The following is a 23960-nucleotide window of genomic DNA, read 5'->3' on the forward strand; positions in this document are numbered from 1 at the left end:
AAAGCATAACCTCCTCAGTGTTAATCCATTACGTCACAAAACCAGACTTTATAATGCAATCAATTTAATGCTCTTTACTATTACACATAATTCCGATTTTTTTTCGTCAGTTGCTCATAAACGAAGTTCCATTCGAGTGAGTGGTTGCAGTGTGTCATACCTGGGATCTTAACCTACATCACCGTTTACAGGGGTGGTCCACTGATGGTGACCGGGCCAAATATCTCACGAAATAAGCGCCAAAAGAAAAAAACTACTAAGAACGAAACTCGTCTTGCTTGAAGGGGGAAACCTGATGGCGCAATGGTTGGCCCGCTAGATGGCGCTGACATAGGTCAAACGGATATCAACTGCGTTTTTTTAAAAATAGGAACCCCCATTTTTTATTACTTCGATGTAGATGTAGATGTAAAAAAATTGTGGATCTGATGAGATTCGAAAGCATAACCTCCTCAGTGTTAATCCATTACGTCACAAAACCAGACTTTATAATGCAATCAATTTAATGCTCTTTAGTATTACACATAACTCCGATTTTTTTTCGTCAGTTACTCATAAACGAAGTTCCATTAGAGTGAGTGGTTGCAGTGTGTCATACCTGGGATCTTAACCTACATCACCGTATACAGGGGTGGTCCACTGATGGTGACCGGGCCGAATATCTCACGAAATAAGCGCCAAAAGAAAAAAACTACTAAGAACGAAACTCGTCTTGCTTGAAGGGGGAAACCAGATGGCGCAATGGTTGGCCCCCTAGATTGCGCTGACATAGGTCAAACGGATATCAACTGGGTTTTTTTAAAAATAGGAACCCCCATTTTTTATTACTTCGATGTAGATGTAGACATAAAAAAATTGTGGATCTGATGAGATTCGAAAGCATAACCTCCTCAGTGTTAATCCATTACGTCACAAAACCAGACTTTATAATGCAATCAATTTAATACTCTTTAGTATTACACATAACTCCGATTTTTTTTCGTCAGTTACTCATAAACGAAGTTCCATTAGAGTGAGTGGTTACAGTGTGTCATACCTGGGATCTTAACCTACATCACCGTATACAGGGGTGGTCCACTGATGGTGACCGGGCCAAATATCTCACGAAATAAGCGCCAAAAGAAAAAAACTACTAAGAACGAAACTCGTCTTGCTTGAAGGGGGAAACCAGATGGCGCAATGGTTGGCCCGCTAGATGGCGCTGACATAGGTCAAACGGATATCAACTGCGTTTTTTTTAAAATAGGAACCCCCTTTTTTTATTACTTCGATGTAGATGTAGATGTAAAAAAATTGTGGATCTGATGAGATTCGAAAGCATAACCTCCTCAGTGTTAATGCATTACGTCACAAAACCAGACTTTTTAATGCAATCAATTTAATGCTCTTTACTATTACACATAATTCCGATATATTTTCGTCAGTTACTCATAAACGAAGTTCCATTAGAGTGAGTGGTTGCAGTGTGTCATACCTGGGATCTTAACCTACATCACCGTATACAGGGGTGGTCCACTGATGGTGACCGGGCCAAATATCTCACGAAATAAGCGCCAAAAGAAAAAAACTACTAAGAACGAAACTCGTCTTGCTTGAAGGGGGAAACCAGATGGCGCAATGGTTGGCCCGCTAGATGGCGCTGACATAGGTCAAACGGATATCAACTGCGTTTTTTTTAGAATAGGAAAACCCATTTTTTATTACTTCGATGTAGATGTAGATGTAAAAAAATTGTGTATCTGATGAGATTCGAAAGCATAACCTCCTCAGTGTTAATCCATTACGTCACAAAACCAGACTTTATAATGCAATCAATTTAATGCTCTTTAGTATTACACATAACTCCGATTTTTTTTCGTCAGTTACTCATAAACGAAGTTCCATTAGAGTGAGTGGTTGCAGTGTGTCATACCTGGGATCTTAACCTACATCACCGTATACAGGGTTGGTCCACTGATGGTGACCGTGCCAAATATCTCACGAAATAAGCGCCAAAAGAAAAAAACTACTAAGAACGAAACTCGTCTTGCTTGAAGGGGGAAACCAGATGGCGCAATGGTTGGCCCGCTAGATGGCGCTGACATAGGTCAAACGGATATCAACTGGGTTTTTTTTAAAATGGGAACCCCCATTTTTTATTACTTCGATGTAGATGTAGATGTAAAAAAATTGTGGATCTGATGAGATTCGAAAGCATAACCTCCTCAGTGTTAATCCATTACGTCACAAAACCAGACTTTATAATGCAATCAATTTAATTCTCTTTAGTATTACACATAACTCCGATTTTTTTCGTCAGTTACTCATAAACGAAGTTCCATTAGAGTGAGTGGTTGCAGTGTGTCATACCTGGGATCTTAACCTACATCACCGTATACAGGGGTGGTCCACTGATGGTGACCGGGCCAAATATCTCACGAAATAAGCGCCAAAAGAAAAAAAAAACTACTAAGAACGAAACTCGTCTTGCTTGAAGGGGGAAACCAGATGGCGCAATGGTTGGCCCGCTAGATGGCGCTGACATAGGTCAAACGGATATCAACTGCGTTTTTTTTAAAATAGGAACCCCCATTTTTTATTACTTCGATGTAGATGTAGATGTAAAAAAATTGTGGATCTGATGAGATTCGAAAACATAACCTCCTCAGTGTTAATGCATTACGTCACAAAACCAGACTTTATAATGCAATCAATTTAATGCTCTTTAGTATTACACATAACTCCGATTTTTTTTCGTCAGTTACTCATAAACGAAGTTCCATTAGAGTGAGTGGTTGCAGTGTGTCATACCTGGGATCTTAACCTACATCACCGTATACAGGGGTGGTCCACTGATGGTGACCGGGCCGAATATCTCACGAAATAAGCGCCAAAAGAAAAAAAACTACTAAGAACGAAACCCGTCTTGCTTGAAGGGGGAAACCAGATGGCGCAATGGTTGGCCCGCTAGATGGCGCTGACATAGGTCATACGGATATCAACTGGGTTTTTTTAAAAATAGGAACCCCCATTTTTTATTACTTCGATGTAGATGTAGACATAAAAAAATTGTGGATCTGATGAGATTCGGAAGCATAACCTCCTCAGTGTTAATCCATTACGTCACAAAACCAGACTTTATAATGCAATCAATTTAATGCTCTTTAGTATTACACATAACTCCGATTTTTTTTTCGTCAGTTACTCATAAACGAAGTTCCATTCGAGTGAGTGGTTGCAGTGTGTCATACCTGGGATCTTAACCTACATCACCGTATATAGGGGTGGTCCACTGATGGTGACCGGGCCAAATATCTCACGAAATAAGCGCCAAAAGAAAAAAAAACTACTAAGAACGAAACTCGTCTTGCTTGAAGGGGGAAACCAGATGGCGCAATGGTTGGCCCGCTAGATGGCGCTGACATAGGTCAAACGGATATCAACTGCGTTTTTTTAAAAATAGGAACCCCCATTTTTTATTACTTCGATATAGATGTAGACATAAAAAAATTGTGGATCTGATGAGATTCGAAAGCATAACCTCCTCAGTGTTAATCCATTACGTCACAAAACCAGACTTTATAATGCAATCAATTTAATGCTCTTTACTATTACACATAATTCCGATTTTTTTTCGACAGTTACTCATAAACGAAGTTCCATTCGAGTGAGTGGTTGCAGTGTGTCATACCTGGGATCTTAACCTACATCACCGTATACAGGGGTGGTCCACTGATGGTGACCGGGCCAAATATCTCACGAAATAAGCGCCAAAAGAAGAAAAACTACTAAGAACGAAACTCGTCTTGCTTGAAGGGGGAAACCAGATGGCGCAATGGTTGGCCCGCTAGATGGCGCTGACATAGGTCAAACGGATATCAACTGCGTTTTATTTTTAAATAGGAACCCCCATTTTTTATTACTTCGATGTAGATGTAGATGTAAAAAAATTGTGGATCTGATGAGATTCGAAAGCATAACCTCCTCAGTGTTAATGCATTACGTCACAAAACCAGACTTTATAATGCAATCAATTTAATGCTCTTTACTATTACACATAATTCCGATTTTTTTTCGTCAGTTACTCATAAACGAAGTTCCATTAGAGTGAGTGGTTGCAGTGTGTCATACCTGGGATCTTAACCTACATCACCGTATACAGGTGTGGTCCACTGATGGTGACCGGGCCAAATATCTCACGAAATAAGCGCCAAAAGAAAAAAACTACTAAGAACGAAACTCGTCTTGCTTGAAGGGGGAAACCAGATGGCGCAATGGTTGGCCCGCTAGATGGCGCTGACATAGGTCAAACGGATATCAACTGCGATTTTTTAAAAAATAGGAACCCCCATTTTTTATTACTTCGATGTAGATGTAGATGTAAAGAAATTGTGGATCTGATGAGATTCGAAAGCATAACCTCCTCAGTGTTAATCCATTACGTCACAAAACCAGACTTTATAATGCAATCAATTTAATGCTCTTTAGTATTACACATAATTCCGATTTTTTTTCGTCAGTTACTCATAAACGAAGTTCCATTAGAGTGAGTGGTTGCAGTGTGTCATACCTGGGATCTTAACCTACATCACCGTATACAGGGGTGGTCCACTGATGGTGACCGGGCCGAATATCTCACGAAATAAGCGCCAAAAGAAAAAAAACTACTAAGAACGAAACCCGTCTTGCTTGAAGGGGGAAACCAGATGGCGCAATGGTTGGCCCGCTAGATGGCGCTGACATAGGTCATACGGATATCAACTGGGTTTTTTTAAAAATAGGAACCCCCATTTTTTATTACTTCGATGTAGATGTAGACATAAAAAAATTGTGGATCTGATGAGATTCGGAAGCATAACCTCCTCAGTGTTAATCCATTACGTCACAAAACCAGACTTTATAATGCAATCAATTTAATGCTCTTTAGTATTACACATAACTCCGATTTTTTTTTCGTCAGTTACTCATAAACGAAGTTCCATTCGAGTGAGTGGTTGCAGTGTGTCATACCTGGGATCTTAACCTACATCACCGTATACAGGGGTGGTCCACTGATGGTGACCGGGCCAAATATCTCACGAAATAAGCGCCAAAAGAAAAAAAAACTACTAAGAACGAAACTCGTCTTGCTTGAAGGGGGAAACCAGATGGCGCAATGGTTGGCCCGCTAGATGGCGCTGACATAGGTCAAACGGATATCAACTGCGTTTTTTTAAAAATAGGAACCCCCATTTTTTATTACTTCGATATAGATGTAGACATAAAAAAATTGTGGATCTGATGAGATTCGAAAGCATAACCTCCTCAGTGTTAATCCATTACGTCACAAAACCAGACTTTATAATGCAATCAATTTAATGCTCTTTACTATTACACATAATTCCGATTTTTTTTCGACAGTTACTCATAAACGAAGTTCCATTCGAGTGAGTGGTTGCAGTGTGTCATACCTGGGATCTTAACCTACATCACCGTATACAGGGGTGGTCCACTGATGGTGACCGGGCCAAATATCTCACGAAATAAGCGCCAAAAGAAGAAAAACTACTAAGAACGAAACTCGTCTTGCTTGAAGGGGGAAACCAGATGGCGCAATGGTTGGCCCGCTAGATGGCGCTGACATAGGTCAAACGGATATCAACTGCGTTTTATTTTTAAATAGGAACCCCCATTTTTTATTACTTCGATGTAGATGTAGATGTAAAAAAATTGTGGATCTGATGAGATTCGAAAGCATAACCTCCTCAGTGTTAATGCATTACGTCACAAAACCAGACTTTATAATGCAATCAATTTAATGCTCTTTACTATTACACATAATTCCGATTTTTTTTCGTCAGTTACTCATAAACGAAGTTCCATTAGAGTGAGTGGTTGCAGTGTGTCATACCTGGGATCTTAACCTACATCACCGTATACAGGTGTGGTCCACTGATGGTGACCGGGCCAAATATCTCACGAAATAAGCGCCAAAAGAAAAAAACTACTAAGAACGAAACTCGTCTTGCTTGAAGGGGGAAACCAGATGGCGCAATGGTTGGCCCGCTAGATGGCGCTGACATAGGTCAAACGGATATCAACTGCGATTTTTTAAAAAATAGGAACCCCCATTTTTTATTACTTCGATGTAGATGTAGATGTAAAGAAATTGTGGATCTGATGAGATTCGAAAGCATAACCTCCTCAGTGTTAATCCATTACGTCACAAAACCAGACTTTATAATGCAATCAATTTAATGCTCTTTAGTATTACACATAATTCCGATTTTTTTTCGTCAGTTACTCATAAACGAAGTTCCATTAGAGTGAGTGGTTGCAGTGTGTCATACCTGGGATCTTAACCTACATCACCGTATACAGGGGTGGTCCACTGATGGTGACCGGGCCAAGTATCTCACGAAATAAGCGCCAAAAGAAAAAAACTACTAAGAACGAAACTCGTCTTGCTTGAAGGGGGAAACCAGATGGCGCAATGGTTGGCCCGCTAGATGGCGCTGACATAGGTCAAACGGATATCAACTGCGTTTTTTTTTAAAATAGGAACCCCCATTTTTTATTACTTCGATGTAGATGTAGATGTAAAAAAATTGTGGATCTGATGAGATTCGAAAGCATAACCTCCTCAGTGTTAATCCATTACGTCACAAAACCAGACTTTATAATGCAATCAATTTAATGCTCTTTACTATTACACATAATTCCGATTTTTTTTTTCGTCAGTTACTCATAAACGAAGTTCCATTAGAGTGAGTGGTTGCAGTGTGTCATACCTGGGATCTTAACCTACATCACCGTTTACAGGGGTGGTCCACTGATGGTGACCAGGCCAAATATCTCACGAAATAAGAGCCAAAAGAAAAAAACTACTAAGAACGAAACTCGTCTTGCTTGAAGGGGGAAACCAGATGGCGCAATCGTTGGCCCGCTAGATGGCGCTGACATAGGTCAAACGGATATCAACTGCGTTTTTTTAAAAATAGGAACCCCCATTTTTTATTACTTCGATGTAGATGTAGATGTAAAAAAATTGTGGATCTGATAAGATTCGAAAGCATAACCTCCTCAGTGTTAATGCATTACGTCACAAAACCAGACTTTATAATGCAATCAATTTAATGCTCTTTACTATTACACATAATTCCGATTTTTTTTCGTCAGTTACTCATAAACGAAGTTCCATTCGAGTGAGTGGTTGCAGTGTGTCATACCTGGGATCTTAACCTACATCACCGTATACAGGGGTGGTCCACTGATGGTGACCGGGCCAAATATCTCACGAAATAAGCGCCAAAAGAAAAAACTACTAAGAACGAAACTCGTCTTGCTTGAAGGGGGAAACCAGATGGCGCAATGGTTGGCCCGCTAGATGGCGCTGACATAGGTCAAACGGATATCAACTGCGTTTCTTTTAAAATAGGAACCCCCATTTTTTATTACTTCGATGTAGATGTAGATGTAAAAAAATTGTGTATCTGATGAGATTCGAAAGCATAACCTCCTCAGTGTTAATGCATTACGTCACAAAACCAGACTTTATAATGCAATCAATTTAATGCTCTTTACTATTACACATAACTCCGATTTTTTTTTCGTCAGTTACTCATAAACGAAGTTCCATTAGAGTGAGTGGTTCCAGTGTGTCATACTTGGGATCTTAACCTACATCACCGTTTACAGGGGTGGTCCACTGATGGTGACCGGGCCAAATATCTCACGAAATAAGCGCCAAAAGAAAAAAACTACTAAGAACGAAACTCGTCTTGCTTGAAGGGGGAAACCAGATGGCGCAATGGTTGGCCCGCTAGATGGCGCTGACATAGGTCAAACGGATATCAACTGCGTTTTTTTAAAAATAGGAACCCCCATTTTTTATTACTTCGATGTAGATGTAGATGTAAAGAAATTGTGGATCTGATGAGATTCGAAAGCATAACCTCCTCAGTGTTAATGCATTACGTCACAAAACCAGACTTTATAATGCAATCAATTTAATGCTCTTTACTATTACACATAATTCCGATTTTTTTTCGTCAGTTACTCATAAACGAAGTTCCATTCGAGTGAGTGGTTGCAGTGTGTCATACCTGGGATCTTAACCTACATCACCGTATACAGGGATGGTCCACTGATGGTGACCGGGCCAAATATCTCACGAAATAAGCGCCAAAAGAAAAAAACTACTAAGAACGAAACTCGTCTTCCTTGAAGGGGGAAACCAGATGGCGCAATGGTTGGCCCGCTAGATGGCGCTGACATAGGTCAAACGGATATCAACTGCGTTTTTTTAAAAATAGGAACCCCCATTTTTTATTACTTCGATGTAGATGTAGATGTAAAGAAATTGTGGATCTGATGAGATTCGAAAGCATAACCTCCTCAGTGTTAATGCATTACGTCACAAAACCAGACTTTATAATGCAATCAATTTAATGCTCTTTACTATTACACATAATTCCGATTTTTTTTCGTCAGTTACTCATAAACGAAGTTCCATTCGAGTGAGTGGTTGCAGTGTGTCATACCTGGGATCTTAACCTACATCACCGTATACAGGGGTGGTCCACTGATGGTGACCGGACCAAATATCTCACGAAATAAGCGCCAAAAGAAAAAAACTACTAAGAACGAAACTCGTCTTGCTTGAAGGGGGAAACCAGATGGCGCAATGGTTGGCCCGCTAGATGGCGCTGACATAGGTCAAACGGATATCAACTGCGTTTTTTTAAAAATAGGAAACCCCATTTTTTATTACTTCGATGTAGATGTAGATGTAAAAAAATTGTGGATCTGATGAGATTCGAAAGCATAACCTCCGCAGTGTTAATGCATTACGTCACAAAACCAGACTTTATAATGCAATCAATTTAATGCTCTTTACTATTACACATAATTCCGATTTTTTTTCGTCAGTTACTCATAAACGAAGTTCCATTCGAGTGAGTGGTTGCAGTGTGTCATACCTGGGATCTTAACCTACATCACCGTATACAGGGGTGGTCCACTGATGGTGACCGGGCCAAATATCTCACGAAATAAGCGCCAAAAGAAAAAAACTACTAAGAACGAAACTCGTCTTGCTTGAAGGGGAAAACCAGATGGCGCAATGGTTGGCCCGCTAGATGGCGCTGACATAGGTCAAACGGATATCAACTGCGTTTTTTTTAAAATAGGAACCCCCATTTTTTATTACTTCGATGTAGATGTAGATGTAAAGAAATTGTGGATCTGATGAGATTCGAAAGCATAACCTCCTCAGTGTTAATCCATTACGTCACAAAACCAGACTTTATAATGCAATCAATTTAATGCTCTTTAGTATTACACATAACTCCGATTTTTTTTCGTCAGTTACTCATAAACGAAGTTCCATTAGAGTGAGTGGTTGCAGTGTGTCATACCTGGGATCTTAACCTACATCACCGTATACAGGGGTGGTCCACTGATGGTGACCGGGCCAAATATCTCACGAAATAAGCGCCAAAAGAAAAAAACTACTAAGAACGAAACTCGTCTTGCTTGAAGGGGGAAACCAGATGGCGCAATGGTTGGCCCGCTAGATGGCGCTGACATAGGTCAAACGGATATCAACTGCGTTTTTTTAAAAATAGGAAACCCCATTTTTTATTACTTCGATGTAGATGTAGATGTAAAAAAATTGTGGATCTGATGAGATTCGAAAGCATAACCTCCTCAGTGTTAATCCATTACGTCACAAAACCAGACTTTATAATGCAATCAATTTAATGCTCTTTAGTATTACACATTACTCCGATTTTTTTCGTCAGTTACTCATAAACGAAGTTCCATTAGAGTGAGTGGTTGCAGTGTGTCATACCTGGGATCTTAACCTACATCACCGTATACAGGGGTGGTCCACTGATGGTGACCGGGCCAAATATCTCACGAAATAAGCGCCAGAAGAAAAAAACTACTAAGAACGAAACTCGTCTTGCTTGAAGGGGGAAACCAGATGGCGCAATGGTTGGCCCGCTAGATGGCGCTGACATAGGTCAAACGGATATCAACTGCGTTTTTTTAAAAATAGGAACCCCCATTTTTTATTACTTCGATGTAGATGTAGATGTAAAGAAATTGTGGATCTGATGAGATTCGAAAGCATAACCTCCTCAGTGTTAATCCATTACGTCACAAAACCAGACTTTATAATGCAATCAATTTAATGCTCTTTACTATTACACATAATTCCGATTTTTTTTTCGTCAGTTACTCATAAACGAAGTTCCATTAGAGTGAGTGGTTGCAGTGTGTCATACCTGGGATCTTAACCTACATCACCGTATACAGGGGTGGTCCACTGATGGTGACCGGGCCAAATATCTCACGAAATAAGCGCCAAAAGAAAAAAAAACTACTAAGAACGAAACTCGTCTTGCTTGAAGGGGGAAACCAGATGGCGCAATGGTTGGCCCGCCAGATGGCGCTGACATAGGTCAAACGGATATCAACTGCGTTTATTTTTAAAATATTAACCCCCATTTTTTATTACTTCGATGTAGATGTAGATGTAAAAAAATTGTGGATCTGATGAGATTCGAAAGCATAACCTCCTCAGTGTTAATCCATTACGTCACAAAACCAGACTTTATAATGCAATCAATTTAATGCTCTTTACTATTACACATAATTCCGATTTTTTTTTTCGTCAGTTACTCATAAACGAAGTTCCATTAGAGTGAGTGGTTGCAGTGTGTCATACCTGGGATCTTAACCTACATCACCGTATACAGGGGTGGTCCACTGATGGTGACCAGGCCAAATATCTCACGAAATAAGAGCCAAAAGAAAAAAACTACTAAGAACGAAACTCGTCTTGCTTGAAGGGGGAAACCAGATGGCGCAATCGTTGGCCCGCTAGATGGCGCTGACATAGGTCAAACGGATATCAACTGCGTTTTTTTAAAAATAGGAACCCCCATTTTTTATTACTTCGATGTAGATGTAGATGTAAAAAAATTGTGGATCTGATAAGATTCGAAAGCATAACCTCCTCAGTGTTAATGCATTACGTCACAAAACCAGACTTTATAATGCAATCAATTTAATGCTCTTTACTATTACACATAATTCCGATTTTTTTTCGTCAGTTACTCATAAACGAAGTTCCATTCGAGTGAGTGGTTGCAGTGTGTCATACCTGGGATCTTAACCTACATCACCGTATACAGGGGTGGTCCACTGATGGTGACCGGGCCAAATATCTCACGAAATAAGCGCCAAAAGAAAAAACTACTAAGAACGAAACTCGTCTTGCTTGAAGGGGGAAACCAGATGGCGCAATGGTTGGCCCGCTAGATGGCGCTGACATAGGTCAAACGGATATCAACTGCGTTTCTTTTAAAATAGGAACCCCCATTTTTTATTACTTCGATGTAGATGTAGATGTAAAAAAATTGTGTATCTGATGAGATTCGAAAGCATAACCTCCTCAGTGTTAATGCATTACGTCACAAAACCAGACTTTATAATGCAATCAATTTAATGCTCTTTACTATTACACATAACTCCGATTTTTTTTTCGTCAGTTACTCATAAACGAAGTTCCATTAGAGTGAGTGGTTCCAGTGTGTCATACCTGGGATCTTAACCTACATCACCGTTTACAGGGGTGGTCCACTGATGGTGACCGGGCCAAATATCTCACGAAATAAGCGCCAAAAGAAAAAAACTACTAAGAACGAAACTCGTCTTGCTTGAAGGGGGAAACCAGATGGCGCAATGGTTGGCCCGCTAGATGGCGCTGACATAGGTCAAACGGATATCAACTGCGTTTTTTTAAAAATAGGAACCCCCATTTTTTATTACTTCGATGTAGATGTAGATGTAAAGAAATTGTGGATCTGATGAGATTCGAAAGCATAACCTCCTCAGTGTTAATGCATTACGTCACAAAACCAGACTTTATAATGCAATCAATTTAATGCTCTTTACTATTACACATAATTCCGATTTTTTTTCGTCAGTTACTCATAAACGAAGTTCCATTCGAGTGAGTGGTTGCAGTGTGTCATACCTGGGATCTTAACCTACATCACCGTATACAGGGGTGGTCCACTGATGGTGACCGGGCCAAATATCTCACGAAATAAGCGCCAAAAGAAAAAAACTACTAAGAACGAAACTCGTCTTGCTTGAAGGGGGAAACCAGATGGCGCAATGGTTGGCCCGCTAGATGGCGCTGACATAGGTCAAACGGATATCAACTGCGTTTTTTTAAAAATAGGAACCCCCATTTTTTATTACTTCGATGTAGATGTAGATGTAAAGAAATTGTGGATCTGATGAGATTCGAAAGCATAACCTCCTCAGTGTTAATGCATTACGTCACAAAACCAGACTTTATAATGCAATCAATTTAATGCTCTTTACTATTACACATAATTCCGATTTTTTTTCGTCAGTTACTCATAAACGAAGTTCCATTCGAGTGAGTGGTTGCAGTGTGTCATACCTGGGATCTTAACCTACATCACCGTATACAGGGGTGGTCCACTGATGGTGACCGGACCAAATATCTCACGAAATAAGCGCCAAAAGAAAAAAACTACTAAGAACGAAACTCGTCTTGCTTGAAGGGGGAAACCAGATGGCGCAATGGTTGGCCCGCTAGATGGCGCTGACATAGGTCAAACGGATATCAACTGCGTTTTTTTAAAAATAGGAAACCCCATTTTTTATTACTTCGATGTAGATGTAGATGTAAAAAAATTGTGGATCTGATGAGATTCGAAAGTATAACCTCCGCAGTGTTAATGCATTACGTCACAAAACCAGACTTTATAATGCAATCAATTTAATGCTCTTTACTATTACACATAATTCCGATTTTTTTTCGTCAGTTACTCATAAACGAAGTTCCATTCGAGTGAGTGGTTGCAGTGTGTCATACCTGGGATCTTAACCTACATCACCGTATACAGGGGTGGTCCACTGATGGTGACCGGGCCAAATATCTCACGAAATAAGCGCCAAAAGAAAAAAACTACTAAGAACGAAACTCGTCTTGCTTGAAGGGGGAAACCAGATGCGCAATGGTTGGCCCGCTAGATGGCGCTGACATAGGTCAAACGGATATCAACTGCGTTTTTTTAAAAATAGGAACCCCCATTTTTTATTACTTCGATGTAGATGTAGATGTAAAGAAATTGTGGATCTGATGAGATTCGAAAGCATAACCTCCTCAGTGTTAATCCATTACGTCACAAAACCAGACTTTATAATGCAATCAATTTAATGCTCTTTAGTATTACACATAACTCCGATTTTTTTTCGTCAGTTACTCATAAACGAAGTTCCATTAGAGTGAGTGGTTGCAGTGTGTCATACCTGGGATCTTAACCTACATCACCGTATACAGGGGTGGTCCACTGATGGTGACCGGGCCAAATATCTCACGAAATAAGCGCCAAAAGAAAAAAACTACTAAGAACGAAACTCGTCTTGCTTGAAGGGGGAAACCAGATGGCGCAATGGTTGGCCCGCTAGATGGCGCTGACATAGGTCAAACGGATATCAACTGCGTTTTTTTAAAAATAGGAAACCCCATTTTTTATTACTTCGATGTAGATGTAGATGTAAAAAAATTGTGGATCTGATGAGATTCGAAAGCATAACCTCCTCAGTGTTAATCCATTACGTCACAAAACCAGACTTTATAATGCAATCAATTTAATGCTCTTTAGCATTACACATTACTCCGATTTTTTTCGTCAGTTACTCATAAACGAAGTTCCATTAGAGTGAGTGGTTGCAGTGTGTCATACCTGGGATCTTAACCTACATCACCGTATACAGGGGTGGTCCACTGATGGTGACCGGGCCAAATATCTCACGAAATAAGCGCCAAAAGAAAAAAACTACTAAGAACGAAACTCGTCTTGCTTGAAGGGGGAAACCAGATGGCGCAATGGTTGGCCCGCTAGATGGCGCTGACATAGGTCAAACGGATATCAACTGCGTTTTTTTAAAAATAGGAACCCCCATTTTTTATTACTTCGATGTAGATGTAGATGTAAAGAAATTGTGGATCTGATGAGATTCGAAAGCATAACCTCCTCAGTGTTAATCCATTACGTCACAAAACCAGACTTTATAATGCAATCAATTTAATGCTCTTTACTATTACACATAATTCCGATTTTTTTTTCGTCAGTTACTCATAAACGAAGTTCCATTAGAGTGAGTGGTTGCAGTGTGTCATACCTGGGATCTTAACCTACATCACCGTATACAGGGGTGGTCCACTGATGGTGACCGGGCCAAATATCTCACGAAATAAGCGCCAAAAGAAAAAAAAACTACTAAGAACGAAACTCGTCTTGCTTGAAGGGGGAAACCAGATGGCGCAATGGTTGGCCCGCTAGATGGCGCTGACATAGGTCAAACGGATATCAACTGCGTTTTTTTAAAAATAGGAACCCCCATTTTTTATTACATCGATGTAGATGTAAAAAAATTGTGGATCTGATGAGATTCGAAAGCATAACCTCCTCAGTGTTAATGCATTACGTCACAAAACCAGACTTTATAATGCAATCAATTTAATGCTCTTTAGTATTACACATAACTCCGATTTTTTTTCGTCAGTTACTCATAAACGAAGTTCCATTAGAGTGAGTGGTTGCAGTGTGTCATACCTGGGATCTTAACCTACATCACCATATACAGGGGTGGTCCACTGATGGTGACCGGGCCAAATATCTCACGAAATAAGCGCCAAAAGAAAAAAAAAACTACTAAGAACGAAACTCGTCTTGCTTGAAGGGGGAAACCAGATGGCGCAATGGTTGGCCCGCTAGATGGCGCTGACATAGGTCAAACGGATATCAACTGCGTTTTTTTAAAAATAGGAACCCCCATTTTTTATTACATCGATGTAGATGTAAAAAAATTGTGGATCTGATGAGATTCGAAAGCATAACCTCCTCAGTGTTAATCCATTACGTCACAAAACCAGACTTTATAATGCAATCAATTTAATGCTCTTTAGTATTACACATAACTCCGATTTTTTTTCGTCAGTTACTCATAAACGAAGTTCCATTAGAGTGAGTGGTTGCAGTGTGTCATACCTGGGATCTTAACCTACATCACCGTATACAGGGGTGGTCCACTGATGGTGACCGGGCCAAATATCTCACGAAATAAGCGCCAAAAGAAAAAAACTACTAAGAACGAAACTCGTCTTGCTTGAAGGGGGAAACCAGATGGCGCAATGGTTGGCCCGCTAGATGGCGCTGACATAGGTCAAACGGATATCAACTGCGTTTTTTTTAAAATAGGAACCCCCATTTTTTATTACTTCGATGTAGATGTAGATGTAAAGAAATTGTGAATCTGATGAGATTCGAAAGCATAACCTCCTCAGTGTTAATCCATTACGTCACAAAACCAGACTTTATAATGCAATCAATTTAATGCTCTTTACTATTACACATAATTCCGATTTTTTTTTCGTCAGTCACTCATAAACGAATTTCCATTAGAGTGAGTGGTTGCAGTGTGTCATACCTGGGATCTTAACCTACATCACCGTTTACAGGGGTGGTCCACTGATAGTGACCGGGCCAAATATCTCACGAAATAAGCGCCAAAAGAAAAAAAAAACTACTAAGAACGAAACTCGTCTTGCTTGAAGGGGGAAACCAGATGGCGCAATGGTTGGCCCGCTAGATGGCGCTGACATAGGTCAAACGGATATCAACTGCGTTTTTTTAAAAATAGGAACCCCCATTTTTTATTACATCGATGTAGATGTAAAAAAATTGTGGATCTGATGAGATTCGAAAGCATAACCTCCTCAGTGTTAATGCATTACGTCACAAAACCAGACTTTCTAATGCAATCAATTTAATGCTCTTTACTATTACACATAACTCCGATTTTTTTTTCGTCAGTTACTCATAAACGAATTTCCATTAGAGTGAGTGGTTGCAGTGTGTCATACCTGGGATCTTAACCTACATCACCGTATACAGGGGTGGTCCACTGATGGTGACCAGGCCAAATATCTCACGAAATAAGAGCCAAAAGAAAAAAACTACTAAGAACGAAACTCGTCTTGCTTGAAGGGGGAAACCAGATGGCGCAATGGTTGGCCCGCTAGATGGCGCTGACATAGGTCAAACGGATATCAACTGCGTTTCTTTTAAAATAGGAACCCCCATTTTTTATTACTTCGATGTAGATGTAGATGTAAAAAAATTGTGTATCTGATGAGATTCGAAAGCATAACCTCCTCAGTGTTAATGCATTACGTCACAAAACCAGACTTTATAATGCAATCAATTTAATGCTCTTTACTATTACACATAACTCCGATTTTTTTTCGTCAGTTACTCATAAACGAAGTTCCATTAGAGTGAGTGGTTCCAGTGTGTCATACCTGGGATCTTAACCTACATCACCGTATACAGGGGTGGTCCACTGATGGTGACCGGGCCAAATATCTCACGAAATAAGCGCCAGAAGAAAAAAACTACTAAGAACGAAACTCGTCTTGCTTGAAGGGGGAAACCAGATGGCGCAATGGTTGGCCCGCTAGATGGCGCTGACATAGGTCAAACGGATATCAACTGCGTTTTTTTTAAAATAGGAACCCCCATTTTTTATTACTTCGATGTAGATGTAGATGTAAAGAAATTGTGGATCTGATGAGATTCGAAAGCATAACCTCCTCAGTGTTAATCCATTACGTCACAAAACCAGACTTTATAATGCAATCAATTTAATGCTCTTTACTATTACACATAATTCCGATTTTTTTTTCGTCAGTTACTCATAAACGAATTTCCATTAGAGTGAGTGGTTGCAGTGTGTCATACCTGGGATCTTAACCTACATCACCGTATACAGGGGTGGTCCACTGATGGTGACCGGGCCAAATATCTCACGAAATAACCGCCAAAAGAAAAAAAAAACTACCAAGAACGAAACTCGTCTTGCTTGAAGGGGGAAACCAGATGGCGCAATGGTTGGCCCGCTAGATGGCGCTGACATAGGTCAAACGGATATCAACTGCGTTTTTTTAAAAATAGGAACCCCCCATTTTTTATTACATCGATGTAGATGTAAAAAAATTGTGGATCTGATGAGATTCGAAAGCATAACCTCCTCAGTGTTAATCCATTACGTCACAAAACCAGACTTTATAATGCAATCAATTTAATGCTCTTTAGTATTACACATAACTCCGATTTTTTTCGTCAGTTACTCATAAACGAAGTTCCATTAGAGTGAGTGGTTGCAGTGTGTCATACCTGGGATCTTAACCTACATCACCGTATACAGGGGTGGTCCACTGATGGTGACCGGGCCAAATATCTCACGAAATAAGCGCCAAAAGAAAAAAACTACTAAGAACGAAACTCGTCTTGCTTGAAGAGGGAAACCAGATGGCGCAATGGTTGGCCCGCTAGATGGCGCTGACATAGGTCAAACGGATATCAACTGCGTTTTTTTTAAAATAGGAACCCCCATTTTTTATTACTTCGATGTAGATGTAGATGTAAAAAAATTGTGGATCTGATGAGATTCGAAAGCATAACCTCCTCAGTGTTAATCCATTACGTCACAAAACCAGACTTTATAATGCAATCAATTTAATGCTCTTTACTATTACACATAATTCCGATTTTTTTTTCGTCAGTTACTCATAAACGATGTTCCATTAGAGTGAGTGGTTGCAGTGTGTCATACCTGGGATCTTAACCTACATCACCGTATACAGGGGTGGTCCACTGATGGTGACCAGGCCAAATATCTCACGAAATAAGAGCCAAAAGAAAAAAACTACTAAGAACGAAACTCGTCTTGCTTGAAGGGGGAAACCAGATGGCGCAATGGTTGGCCCGCTAGATGGCGCTGACATAGGTCAAACGGATATCAACTGCGTTTTTTTAAAAATAGGAACCCCCATTTTTTATTACTTCGATGTAGATGTAGATGTAAAAAAATTGTGGATCTGATGAGATTCGAAAGCATAACCTCCTCAGTGTTAATGCATTACGTCACAAAACCAGACTTTATAATGCAATCAATTTAATGCTCTTTACTATTACACATAATTCCGATTTTTTTTCGTCAGTTACTCATAAACGAAGTTCCATTCGAGTGAGTGGTTGCAGTGTGTCATACCTGGGATCTTAACCTACATCACCGTATACAGGGGTGGTCCACTGATGGTGACCAGGCCAAATATCTCACGAAATAAGCGCCAAAAGAAAAAAACTACTAAGAACGAAACTCGTCTTGCTTGAAGGGGGAAACCTGATGGCGCAATGGTTGGCCCGCTAGATGGCGCTGACATAGGTCAAACGGATATCAACTGCGTTTTTTTAAAAATAGGAACCCCCATTTTTTATTACATCGATGTAGATGTAAAAAAATTGTGGATCTGATGAGATTCGAAAGCATAACCTCCTCAGTGTTAATCCATTACGTCACAAAACCAGACTTTATAATGCAATCAATTTAATGCTCTTTAGTATTACACATAACTCCGATTTTTTTTCGTCAGTTACTCATAAACGAAGTTCCATTAGAGTGAGTGGTTGCAGTGTGTCATACCTGGGATCTTAACCTACATCACTGTTTACAGGGGTGGTCCACTGATGGTGACCGGGCCAAATATCTCACGAAATAAGCGCCAAAAGAAAAAAAAAAACTACTACGAACGAAACTCGTCTTGCTTGAAGGGGGAAACCAGATGGCGCAATGGTTGGCCCGCTAGATGGCGCTGACATAGGTCAAACGGATATCAACTGCGTTTTTTTAAAAATAGGAACCCCCATTTTTTATTACTTCGATGTAGATGTAGATGTAAAAAAATTGTGGATCTGATGAGATTCGAAAGCATAACCTCCTCAGTGTTAATCCATTACGTCACAAAACCAGACTTTATAATGCAATCAATTTAATGCTCTTTAGTATTACACATAACTCCGATTTTTTTTCGTCAGTTACTCATAAACGAAGTTCCATTAGAGTGAGTGGTTGCAGTGTGTCATACCTGGGATCTTAACCTACATCACCGTTTACAGGGGTGGTCCACTGATGGTGACCGGGCCAAATATCTCACGAAATAAGCGCCAAAAGAAAAAAACTACTAAGAACGAAACTCGTCTTGCTTGAAGGGGGAAACCAGATGGCGCAATGGTTGGCCCGCTAGATGGCGCTGACATAGGTCAAACGGATATCAACTGCGTTTTTTTTAAAATAGGAACCCCCATTTTTTATTACTTCGATGTAGATGTAGATGTAAAAAAATTGTGTATCTGATGAGATTCGAAAGCATAACCTCCTCAGTGTTAATGCATTACGTCACAAAACCAGACTTTATAATGCAATCAATTTAATGCTCTTTACTATTACACATAATTCCGATTTTTTTTTCGTCAGTTACTCATAAACGAAGTTCCATTAGAGTGAGTGGTTGCAGTGTGTCATACCTGGGATCTTAACCTACATCACCGTATACAGGGGTGGTCCACTGATGGTGACCGGGCCAAATATCTCACGAAATAAGCGCCAAAAGAAAAAAACTACTAAGAACGAAACTCGTCTTGCTTGAAGGGGGAAACCAGATGGCGCAATGGTTGGCCCGCTAGATGGCGCTGACATAGGTCAAACGGATATCAACTGCGTTATTTTAAAAATAGGAACCCCCATTTTTTATTACATCGATGTAGATGTAAAAAAATTGTGGATCTGATGAGATTCGAAAGCATAACCTCCTCAGTGTTAATCCATTACGTCACAAAACCAGACTTTATAATGCAATCAATTTAATGCTCTTTACTATTACACATAATTCCGATTTTTTTTCGTCAGTTACTCATAAACGAAGTTCCATTAGAGTGAGTGGTTGCAGTGTGTCATACCTGGGATCTTAACCTACATCACCGTATACAGGGGTGGTCCACTGATGGTGACCAGGCCAAATATCTCACGAAATAAGAGCCAAAAGAAAAAAAAACTACTAAGAACGAAACTCGTCTTGCTTGAAGGGGGAAACCAGATGGCGCAATGGTTGGCCCACTAGATGGCGCTGACATAGGTCAAACGGATATCAACTGCGTTTTTTTTAAAATAGGAACCCCCATTTTTTATTACTTCGATGTAGATGTAGATGTAAAGAAATTGTGGATCTGATGAGATTCGAAAGCATAACCTCCTCAGTGTTAATCCATTATGTCACAAAACCAGACTTTATAATGCAATCAATTTAATGCTTTTTACTATTACACATAATTCCGATTTTTTTTTGTCAGTTACTCATAAACGAAGTTCCATTAGAGTGAGTGGTTGCAGTGTGTCATACCTGGGATCTTAACCTACATCACCGTATACAGGGGTGGTCCACTGATGGTGACCAGGCCAAATATCTCACGAAATAAGAGCCAAAAGAAAAAAACTACTAAGAACGAAACTCGTCTTGCTTGAAGGGGGAAACCAGATGGCGCAATGGTTGGCCCGCTAGATGGCGCTGACATTGGTCAAACGGATATCAACTGCGTTTCTTTTAAAATAGGAACCCCCATTTTTTATTACTTCGATGTAGATGTAGATGTAAAAAAATTGTGTATCTGATGATATTCGAAAGCATAACCTCCTCAGTGTTAATGCATTACGTCACAAAACCAGACTTTCTAATGCAATCAATTTAATGCTCTTTACTATTACACATAACTCCGATTTTTTTTTCGTCAGTTACTCATAAACGAAGTTCCATTAGAGTGAGTGGTTCCAGTGTGTCATACCTGGGATCTTAACCTACATCACCGTATACAGGGGTGGTCCACTGATGGTGACCGGGCCAAATATCTCACGAAATAAGCGCCAGAAGAAAAAAACTACTAAGAACGAAACTCGTCTTGCTTGAAGGGGGAAACCAGATGGCGCAATGGTTGGCCCGCTAGATGGCGCTGACATAGGTCAAACGGATATCAACTGCGTTTTTTTTAAAATAGGAACCCCCATTTTTTATTACTTCGATGTAGATGTAGATGTAATAAAATTGTGTATCTGATGAGATTCGAAAGCATAACCTCCTCAGTGTTAATGCATTACGTCACAAAACCAGACTTTATAATGCAATCAATTTAATGCTCTTTACTATTACACATAATTCCGATTTTTTTTTCGTCAGTTACTCATAAACGAATTTCCATTAGAGTGAGTGGTTGCAGTGTGTCATACCTGGGATCTTAACCTACATCACCGTATACAGGGGTGGTCCACTGATGGTGACCGGGCCAAATATCTCACGAAATAACCGCCAAAAGAAAAAAAAAACTACTAAGAACGAAACTCGTCTTGCTTGAAGGGGGAAACCAGATGGCGCAATGGTTGGCCCGCTAGATGGCGCTGACATAGGTCAAACGGATATCAACTGCGTTTTTTTAAAAATAGGAACCCCCCATTTTTTATTACATCGATGTAGATGTAAAAAAATTGTGGATCTGATGAGATTCGAAAGCATAACCTCCTCAGTGTTAATCCATTACGTCACAAAACCAGACTTTATAATGCAATCAATTTAATGCTCTTTAGTATTACACATAACTCCGATTTTTTTCGTCAGTTACTCATAAACGAAGTTCCATTAGAGTGAGTGGTTGCAGTGTGTCATACCTGGGATCTTAACCTACATCACCGTATACAGGGGTGGTCCACTGATGGTGACCGGGCCAAATATCTCACGAAATAAGCGCCAAAAGAAAAAAACTACTAAGAACGAAACTCGTCTTGCTTGAAGGGGGAAACCAGATGGCGCAATGGTTGGCCCGCTAGATGGCGCTGACATAGGTCAAACGGATATCAACTGCGTTTTTTTTAAAATAGGAACCCCCATTTTTTATTACTTCGATGTAGATGTAGATGTAAAGAAATTGTGGATCTGATGAGATTCGAAAGCATAACCTCCTCAGTGTTAATCCATTACGTCACAAAACCAGACATTATAATGCAATCAATTTAATGCTCTTTACTATTACACATAATTCCGATTTTTTTTTCGTCAGTTACTCATAAACGAAGTTCCATTAGAGTGAGTGGTTGCAGTGTGTCATACCTGGGATCTTAACCTACATCACCGTATACAGGGGTGGTCCACTGATGGTGACCAGGCCAAATATCTCACGAAATAAGAGCCAAAAGAAAAAAACTACTAAGAACGAAACTCGTCTTGCTTGAAGGGGGAAACCAGATGGCGCAATGGTTGGCCCGCTAGATGGCGCTGACATAGGTCAAACGGATATCAACTGCGTTTTTTTAAAAATAGGAACCCCCATTTTTTATTACTTCGATGTAGATGTAGATGTAAAAAAATTGTGGATCTGATGAGATTCGAAAGCATAACCTCCTCAGTGTTAATGCATTACGTCACAAAACCAGACTTTATAATGCAATCAATTTAATGCTCTTTACTATTACACATAATTCCGATTTTTTTTCGTCAGTTACTCATAAACGAAGTTCCATTCGAGTGAGTGGTTGCAGTGTGTCATACCTGGGATCTTAACCTACATCACCGTATACAGGGGTGGTCCACTGATGGTGACCAGGCCAAATATCTCACGAAATAAGCGCCAAAAGAAAAAAACTACTAAGAACGAAACTCGTCTTGCTTGAAGGGGGAAACCTGATGGCGCAATGGTTGGCCCGCTAGATGGCGCTGACATAGGTCAAACGGATATCAACTGCGTTTTTTTAAAAATAGGAACCCCCATTTTTTATTACATCGATGTAGATGTAAAAAAATTGTGGATCTGATGAGATTCGAAAGCATAACCTCCTCAGTGTTAATCCATTACGTCACAAAACCAGACTTTATAATGCAATCAATTTAATGCTCTTTAGTATTACACATAACTCCGATTTTTTTTCGTCAGTTACTCATAAACGAAGTTCCATTAGAGTGAGTGGTTGCAGTGTGTCATACCTGGGATCTTAACCTACATCACTGTTTACAGGGGTGGTCCACTGATGGTGACCGGGCCAAATATCTCACGAAATAAGCGCCAAAAGAAAAAAAAAAAAAAACTACTACGAACGAAACTCGTCTTGCTTGAAGGGGGAAACCAGATGGCGCAATGGTTGGCCCGCTAGATGGCGCTGACATAGGTCAAACGGATATCAACTGCGTTTTTTTAAAAATAGGAACCCCCATTTTTTATTACTTCGATGTAGATGTAGATGTAAAAAAATTGTGGATCTGATGAGATTCGAAAGCATAACCTCCTCAGTGTTAATCCATTACGTCACAAAACCAGACTTTATAATGCAATCAATTTAATGCTCTGTAGTATTACACATAACTCCGATTTTTTTTCGTCAGTTACTCATAAACGAAGTTCTATTAGAGTGAGTGGTTGCAGTGTGTCATACCTGGGATCTTAATCTACATCACCGTTTACAGGGGTGGTCCACTGATGGTGACCGGGCCAAATATCTCACGAAATAAGCGCCAAAAGAAAAAAACTACTAAGAACGAAACTCGTCTTGCTTGAAGGGGGAAACCTGATGGCGCAATGGTTGGCCCGCTAGATGGCGCTGACATAGGTCAAACGGATATCAACTGCGTTTTTTTTAAAATAGGAACCCCCATTTTTTATTACTTCGATGTAGATGTAGATGTAAAAAAATTGTGTATCTGATGAGATTCGAAAGCATAACCTCCTCAGTGTTAATGCATTACGTCACAAAACCAGACTTTATAATGCAATCAATTTAATGCTCTTTACTATTACACATAATTGCGATTTTTTTTTTCGGCAGTTACTCATAAACGAAGTTCCATTAGAGTGAGTGGTTGCAGTGTGTCATACCTGGGATCTTAACCTACATCACCGTATACAGGGGTGGTCCACTGATGGTGACCGGGCCAAATATCTCACGAAATAAGCGCCAAAAGAAAAAACTACTAAGAACGAAACTCGTCTTGCTTGAAGGGGGAAACCAGA

This window comes from Schistocerca gregaria, chromosome 10 (assembly GCF_023897955.1).
Source record: "Schistocerca gregaria isolate iqSchGreg1 chromosome 10, iqSchGreg1.2, whole genome shotgun sequence".
Classification (NCBI taxonomy): Eukaryota; Metazoa; Arthropoda; class Insecta; order Orthoptera; family Acrididae; genus Schistocerca; species Schistocerca gregaria.